We start from the raw sequence: 8,831 nt of genomic DNA on the forward strand, positions 1-8,831 counted from the left end.
TCATTGACTCCTGATACCCTTCCTCGTACTTCCCCATTAAACCTTGTCTCTCAACTTTTTACCATTTCAGTAACAGTCACTCCATTTCTCCAGTTGCTCAGGATAAAAACCTTGGAGTCATCATTACTTTCTCCCACAGTCCATATCTGATGCAACCTCAAATCCTGCAGACTCTACCTTAAAAATATAGCCAGTATCTGACTCTTCTCACCACCTCCACAGCTGATCCCATCTACTTTCATCTCTCTGGATTATAACAGCCCAAGGATCAGCATGGGCCAAATCTGGCCTGCCACCTGCTTTTGTTAATCAAGCTTTATTGGAACACAGCCGTACTCATGAGTTAACCTTATGCTACAACATCAGCATCAAGGAGTTACAACAGAGACCTCATGGCCTTCAAAAAATATTTACCATCTCTAATCAACCTCTTCAATAGACTATTAAATTCTAAGTTGAATAATATCTCGTCCCTGTTCAAAAGCCTATCACTCAGTGTCCTAAGCTAAATTCTTCAAGTGTCTGTGTGAACTGGACCACCCCATGATCCTCTGACCTGATCCCCTACTGTTCTCCTGCCTGCTCATGCTCATTGGGCCATATTGTCCACTCACCCTCCCAGGTCCCTCTACCTCCACCCATCCCTGCTCTTGCTCAGACAAGCCAGGCATGCTCCTGGTACAGGATCCTGTGTTCACTGTCCCCTCTGCCGCAGATGATCTCCACATTGACATCTGCCCAGCTTGCTTAGTCTCCATTCACTTTTCTCTGAAATGTCATTGTTGAGTGAGCCTTTTCTAAGCCCCTTATTTAAAACTAGAGTCCTGGTGCACAAAATTCATGCATGGTGGGGGCGGGGGGGGGGCGGGGGAGTGGAGGGAGTGTGGAGGCAGTGTCCCTCAGCCCAGCTTGTGACCTCTCACAATCTGGGACCCCTCCTGTAGAGTCCCTAGGCCTGGCCGGCGATCAGGGCCTATCAGGGCTTTCCTACCCCAAGCTGCCAGCAGTTGTCCCTGCCCCCCATCCCCTGATACCAGTCACTTCCCTCTGCAAGTGACAGGGTGTGATCACTTGGCTGGCATGGGCCTCCCTCTGCAGGGCAATCACTGGTTGACCCTGCACACCCGCCACAGCATCACTAGCTGGTGGCTTGGGCCTCCCTCTGCAGGGCAATTGAATGCGGGGCTCCATGATGGATCGCCCAGTAGAGGGAGGCCCCGTCCACCTTAGCAGAGCTGTGAGATCAATTGCTGAGCAGAGGGTGCCCTGGGCCTCCCCAAAGAGGGGCAATCGTGAAATCCCTCCCCCCTCGCCCCCATTGATCGCCCTGCCATCCCAGTGGCATGGGCTTCCCTTTGCTGGGCGATCATGGGGCGATGGCAGGGCCCCAACCAATCACATCGCACCCACCTTGGCTGGCCTGGCGCCAGTGCATGCCATAGCATGGTCGTCTGAATGGTCATTCTGCTGTTCAGTTGCTTGGTCAGTTTGCATATTACACTTTTATTATACATGGCACTCTTGCCAGGCCGGCGTGGCTCAGTGGTTGAATGTGTAGCTATGAAGCAGGAAGTCAGGCTAGATTCCCAGTCAGGGCACATGTCTGGGTTATGGGCTGGATCCCCATTAAGATCAATCACTTTTTCAATAAATAAATAAGTTTTTGGAAGTAGTGATTCTACAGCAAATGTGCAATATATCAGTCACTCGGCAACAATTTCTACGAACACATCTGCTTAGGGAAGAACTGCCAAGAGCTCCAGACACAAATGACCTGTGGATTTGGGGAGGCACTTTATTTCCCATCTTCCCTTTTTCCGTCTAATTTCTTACCATATAACTGGTATCCTTGTGCTATTCTTCGAGTCTGGGGTTATAGTTTCTGTAGCATTTCAGATCTCACTCTTTCTTTTCTACCCATCATTATTAAAACATATCTCCCCGGCTTCTATTACCAAAAGACTCTGGCCCATTCCCTTCTAAGCTCATAGATTCTTTAAAGTCCAAATACTAATGAATAATAATGACTCCACCTCCTAGAAAATAATTTGCATTTAAACAACTTTCAGTGCCTGAATCCAAAGAGGCCAGGGATGTGGGAATTCCCAGTGGGAAAAAGGCCTGGGCCAGCTGGAGTAGCCATGATGAGGTCTCGGCAGCAAAATCAAACCTCAGCCCATCGGCAGTGGTCCACTGTGCCTCTACAGGGCGAGTCCAGCCATGTATATTTCATTCAGTGTTGGAGCACACAGACGCACAGGGTGTCAATTAGAGGCACTGGGAACATCTTAACTTGCATGGAAATGAGCCTGTCACTTATGATATATTTACACGCTTACATGTATTACTATTGATTCCTTTCCTTCATGCTTTGATAGCTTTTCATGTGGCTTACAGGTCCACTAGCACAAAGTTACTTCTTGGGAAGGAAAAGGCAGCTGGATAGGAATAGGACTCAGCCTCCAAAGAGGTGAGGGAGGGAAACGGGGGGTGACTATGGGAGCACATAAAGGCACAAGCATGTTCCATTGGCCTCTGGGGCCATACTTCCCGCGCTCCAAATGCAGGGAGGGTTCTGAGGAAGAAAAGATTGAGAAGTGCAACCTTTCCTCCAAAAAAGAACACCCCACCCTGAAAAAAATCCTGGTTTACAAGATCCTGTGCTGTGCAAGGAACGCAGTAGACTTTCTCAGGCAATCCAATACGGCTAGACAAAATTAAGAGAATCACCTGAACTGCTGCAGAAGAGGAATATATCCATCAGCCCATCTGACTGATTTCTGTATCAGGAGCTGTTCTTACATCTTCGAAAAAGCACTCATGCTCTTTCCATGGACAAGGATGCCACGTTCCAGGACAGAGCAGATTAAGATGAGGCCTTTCCCTGAATTTACCAGAACCAGCTCCAGGCAGACTAGTCCATATGGCTGTCGTAAAGGAATGAATCATTTTTTTTTGAATTACGATAGAGGATAAGTCGTTTCTCCCCTACTTCACGTACTGCCAATGGAGGTGCCTCTGAATTCGTCATCTGGTAAAATGTGTATTGATCTCTCATTCCTGCAGAAAATATTCTGCTTTTTTACTTCCTTCCCTAAACAAAGAGACACAATTATTTAAAAATATGAAAGATTTACACATTTTATCAAAATGTCCTCCTGTAACTGGAAACTTACAAGAGATTAGCAGAGATCTTAGATACTAAGCACCTTGATGGACATACAAAAACATAGTTTGTAACTATAGGGCAACCAGATCCTTAAACCACTTCTAAAACCACTACATATCAAACTAAAGAGATCCTCAAGCCCCTCAGAAGGACACATTGGCTTCTATCAGGACAGAGGTAGGGTAGGTGCCCCTTCACGTGAGATGGTACAGAATCCCTGCTCCATGTGTGTGAGACCCTTCCCATGGAGCCACAGGACTCTGTGTCCTGGGCATTGACCCCCCTACACCCCCATTTCCCACCTGTCACTTGTGACCACAGTCTATACAAACTGCCCAGTGGTCCAGGAGACAGCCAGGCTTCCCAGGGACCCTCCGTGTACTCAGGTGGGCCTTTCCCACCAGATCAAAGGGACAGGGTTGCTGATGATATTTTTACCAAGATGGATCACCTCCTCACAGGCCACCTGGCCTTACACAGGTGGCTATCAAAGTCCAGTGTGCACCAGAGTCACCTGGAAGACTCCCCACGCACAGATGGCCAGGCGCCACTCCAGGGTGTCTGGTTTAAGAGGTGGGAGGTAGGGCCAGGAATGTGCATTTCTAATAAGTTCCCACGTGCTGCAGGTGCCGCATGTCCAGGTACCACACTTTGAGAACCAGCCCTGTAAGCGCAGTGTCTCTCTACCTTTTTCCTTCCCTCCCACTGTTGTGGTTCAGGGACTCAGTTTGGGGAATTAAGTGGTAGGGGCTGCAGCAGCTGGCATGTGGGGGCCCTCAATCCAGGCTGCCCTTCAAGACAGACAGGCAAGTGAAGTTAAAGGGACATGGACTCAGGAACCCTTTTCATGTTTCCAAAGATGCCTGTCTATCTGGCCTGGCAGTTTGATCCTTGTTATTCACTTCACTGTTGAAGACCATCTGATGGTAGCTGGAGTGCGCTGGCCCACACCCATTGCAATTAGACCAGTACTGGAGACAAGTAGGTCTGCAGATGTGCCCAGAGGACTCATTGTAGCACTAATAAACAAGCTTCATGGGGCGGGGCGTCTCCAGCACTTCTGCACAGGTGGCCATGGCAGGGCAGGGGGAACACACCTAGAGAGCCCGGGTTCAGAATAGAGAAGGAAGGTTTCTCAGCAGACATTCCTGGCTGCTGCAGGCGGGGAACTCTTTGAGAACCGGAAATGAGACTGTCAGCCTGAAACGCAGCTACTCTGTAGTTAATTTTAAAGAACACCCATGTGCTCTGGCAGTTACTATTTTTTTCCTAGAAAACTTGCCCCTTTAAGGATACAAAAGACTGTCTTTAACATCAATTTCTTTCTATACTTAGCCCCCAAAGAGGGAATATGATGCAGTGAAATATTTCCAATGGAACTGGGACTAAAAGGAATGGGGAGCCTGCAAACTGGTTTTGGTTAGTGCAGTATTCAAGGGTGTTTTTGTATGTAAGGGAGTGAGAAGCTGCCTTAGCTGCTGGGAATATCTCTGAAGGGCTGGACTGTGGTTATTGAATACTGTCAATGATGTCTGTCAGGGAGGTAACACATGAATTTCTACACTTGTTTCGTTTCCTTTACAGGTCAGCTGGGGTTCTGCTTTGCCACATCCTCGCCCCAGGACTCGGGCTGAGGGAATACCCACTGTCTGGAGCATTGCAGATTTCCATGGGGAGGGCAGGCGGGAGGGAGTGGCAAATTACATGCTGGGTCTTGATGCTTTTGCCCAGAATTAGCACATTTACTGGCTATAGTGGGTTGAATGGTATCCTCCCAAAGTTAATATCTACTCCCAGAATCTCAAAATGTGGCCTTATTTGGAAATAGGAACTTTGCATATGGATTTAGCTAAGGATCTGGAAATAATATTATACTGGATTTAGGGTGGAGCCTACATTTAATGACTTGTGTCCTTATAAGAAAAAGAGAGGACATAGAAATAGAGAAGGCAGCCATGTGAAGGTGGAGACAGTCTTCGGAGTGTTACAGCTTCAGCCGAGAAACTCAGGTGATACAGGACAGGGACTGGGCCCAGAGCAGGTCTGCCTCAGCCAGTTGGTAGTGTGTGGGTTCTTGACTTCCTGCTGGAAAGATTTCGTAACACAAGTGTAGGTGATTTTTGAGCTTATGTTTCTTAAAACTTGGGACATTGAAACAAAGAAAGAACTTAGGATAGAAGAAGCAATAAGAGAGAGCCTAGGCAGGGCTCCTTTGGCTTTTGAGAAATGTTATAGGGAATGTGTGGGCCATGCTGAGCTGCATGAACTCACTACAAAGTAAAAGTCACAGCGATACCAGTGAGCTCAGGTGGGGTTGCTGTTAGCTCAGTGGGAAGTCAGAGAAAAAGGGGGCCTTAGAGACAGGTTCAGAGGGTAAGCCCAGGATGATCTCCGGCTGCCCACTGCTCCCCTGTTTGCAAGTCTTGTGGGGACCCATAGAGTTTAGGAGAAAGCAGACACAAAGCGTAGGCATGCTCTAGGGAGAGTGCTTGGGGGTTCCTTTGTCTTGAGGCTCCTTATCTTTCTTTAGCTGGTGGGAATCCAGGGGAGGTCTCAGGGAAGGGGCTTAAGGTAATATTCATAGCTTTCCAGGTGTGTCATTCAATATGTTGATTTATCAAAATGTACATAGAGAGGGATCGAGTTATTTTCTGGCTAGCTTTAATTTCCAAGACTTGGACTGAGGCCCTTCTGCCCCGGACGGTGTAAACATTTGCTCTTAAGTGTAATTAGTTAGAGAAGATAAAACCTGATTATTCATTAGGAGGCTGTAAATTGCTCAGATTATTTGGCCTTGTTTAATTATTTTGTCTGTTTCCCTTATTCCATTTGCCAAGGACTTTCCCGAGCTTCTTAGTGTGCTGTTTCACAAAGATTGCCAAGATCTTTCAGAAGCTGGAATATGGCTCTACTGACATGTTAATGTCAGACATTCAGCTTCCAGAACTATAAGCAAATACATGTCTCTTATTTTAAGCCTCCTTGTTTATGGTAATTTCTCAGAGCCTTATGAAACTAACACTCTGGGCAAAACAAGTCACATTATCCCATCCAATTCCAAGAGGGTGGGATGGATAGTCCCATTGAATAGTCTCAGATCCATGCTCTCCCCTTTTATAATCTGGCCCCGCAAAGCCAAACTTCAAGAACTGCATAAACAGACTTCTTTCCATTTAACTTCTGGTTGAGATTTGCCCAGAGCAGGAGTTTGGAAAGTGGGTGGCGAATGGAGTCATGGTATTTCCTTGGCCACCTTCCTCTCTGCCAGGCTGCTCTTGGCTGTTCCTCTACCGAAGGCCCCAGCTCCATCCAAGCAGCCCCCCTTAGATTCTCCCTTCTCTCAGGGTTCTCCTAACCATTCCTCTCCTTGCACTTCCAGAACTAGAGATGAGGGGACAACAGCTGTTGTTAGCTAACACTTCTCCTTTTCTTGTCACTTTCCCTTAACCCTGTGCACACCCTCGTAAACAGTTCCTTTATTAATCTCCTCTCAGCATCTTCATTTGGGCATGCCATCTGTTTTCTGCTGAGAATCAGTGGATACACATATCGTGCTATTAGGATGAGAGCTGGAAACTTGGTGGCCACAGTGTGGACCACCTCACTGAGTTGAGAAGCGGCAATAATGAAGCAACAGAGGGAACTTCAAGGAGAGGGACCGACCACCACACAATTGCTTTGCTTCCACCATTCCTTCTCGTAGCAGAGGAAGGAGCCTGAGCTCAGGAGCAAGACATACTCCAGCTCCACCATTTATTACCTGAGATATGAACTTTCAGTTTCTTCACATGCATAATGGCTATAACAATGCTTTCCTTATTGGTCTGTTTAAGGACCTAGGACAAAACTGTGGTAGGTAGAGTAATTCCTCCCACATATTTCCAAGCCCTAACCCCTGGGGATCTTGAAATATGTTGCTTTATGTGGCACCAGAGGCTTGTGGGTGTGATTAAGGTTAGAGACCTAAACATGGGGAAATTATGGGGAATTCCCGGAGGACACCCACTCTAATCACTTGAGTATGTAAGGTAGACGGGGAGGAAGAAGAGTCAGTCATTGAAATGTGGCAGAAGAGAAGGCTCTAATGCATCATTGGCGCTACACACAGTTACCCAAAGCCAGCCTAGCCATGCTGACCCCCTCCAAGATGGCAGCTAGAAAGCAAATAGGGACCTCAGTCCCAGAGACTCTTAATTCTGCCAAACGCCTGAATAAACCTGAAGATGGATTCGGCCCTAGAGCCTTTTGAAGGGACCCCAGCCCAGACAACACCTTGATTTTGGCCATGGGAGACCAGAAACAGAGAAACCATTGCACTTCTGACCTGCAGAACTGTCGCATAATGAATGGGTATCATATTAAGCCCCCAAATTTGTAGTAATTCCTTCTGGCAGCAACAGACAGTAAATACTACAGCATGATGAGGTCCTGGTGCATAGTAAGCACCCTCTACATGCATGTTATGTGTCTCCAAAGGGGACAGTTAGACAAGGTACAGAGAGGCCTTCCCAGGACCCCAGAGATGAAGTGCTCTCACAGAAATGCAGGTGCTGCGGTTTTACAACTAACCGAGAAGCTGGCTGTCTCTAGTGCTTTCCAGCTGTGGTGAGTGTGGGCCCCCTACCTGAGCAGCCTCCAGCAACAGCAGCAGGGGGACTGGGAAGAGCTGTGCTTGTGCCTGACTTGGGCAAATCAAGCCTGGCACAAGGACTTCCCCATGGAAATGCACCCTTATCCCTGCACCCTTATCCCTCCGGTAGAATATCCCCTACCCCAAACCGTCAGTCCTGCCTCCTGCTATTTGGAGTTTCTGTTTCCAATATTTTCCCTCATGGAAGCACAGGCCAGGAAGATCATTTCCTGCTACTGGAGCCTTCCTTCTGTTTCCCTAAGCCAAATCCATCTCTCTAACCACATGCCAATATCTTCCAGCTGCCTGACCATCTAAACTCAGTCCTGGCCTATTGAGCATAGACACTCTTTGCTACACTGCGTTATTTGATGACTGGGGCAACTGTGCTTTTCTGAGTGGGTTAAGTTTAAATAAACCCTAGGACACTGGGCCCTGAGCCAGGTATCAAGGATGTGGGTCCCTCAGTGTTGAATGACCAACAACAGAGTGTATAGGAGAACATGTGGACTAACGGCTATCCGCTGAGCACAGACTTGTGTCTCTGGCTTGAATCAAAATTGTACACACTTGGCCCAATCCCAGTGCCTCTTCAGGGTTTCAGATCAGCAATTGGTGATCCTTTAGACAATAATTTTCCCTGTCCTTCTCAGAGACTCATCTCACTATAAGGAGACTGTAATAATAGAAAGTAATATTGATTGTGTGAGTATTGTGCACCAGGCACTGCTCTATGTAGCTGTAAAAGTGCTAACAGTAAATTCTCAAGGTAATTGAAGAAGTTAATTTCTATTATTTTCATCACTTAGCTTCACAAATGAGGAAAGGAGGCTCAGACGTGTTAACTTGTCCAAGGTTAACCGTAGTGCATGGCTAGAGATGTAAACTCAAACCTGGGCTAAAGTGTTTCTGTAATATTACACATCACACGGATTTTCTTGCTGGATTCAACACACACAGAGCTTTTAGGTCTTGACCAAGCACTGTGACAGACCCTGGAAATACAAATATACCCTGTAAACATTTCATTTT

This window comes from Myotis nattereri (genome assembly GCF_964212035.1).
Source record: "Myotis nattereri genome assembly, chromosome: 3".
Lineage (NCBI taxonomy): Eukaryota > Metazoa > Chordata > Mammalia > Chiroptera > Vespertilionidae > Myotis > Myotis nattereri.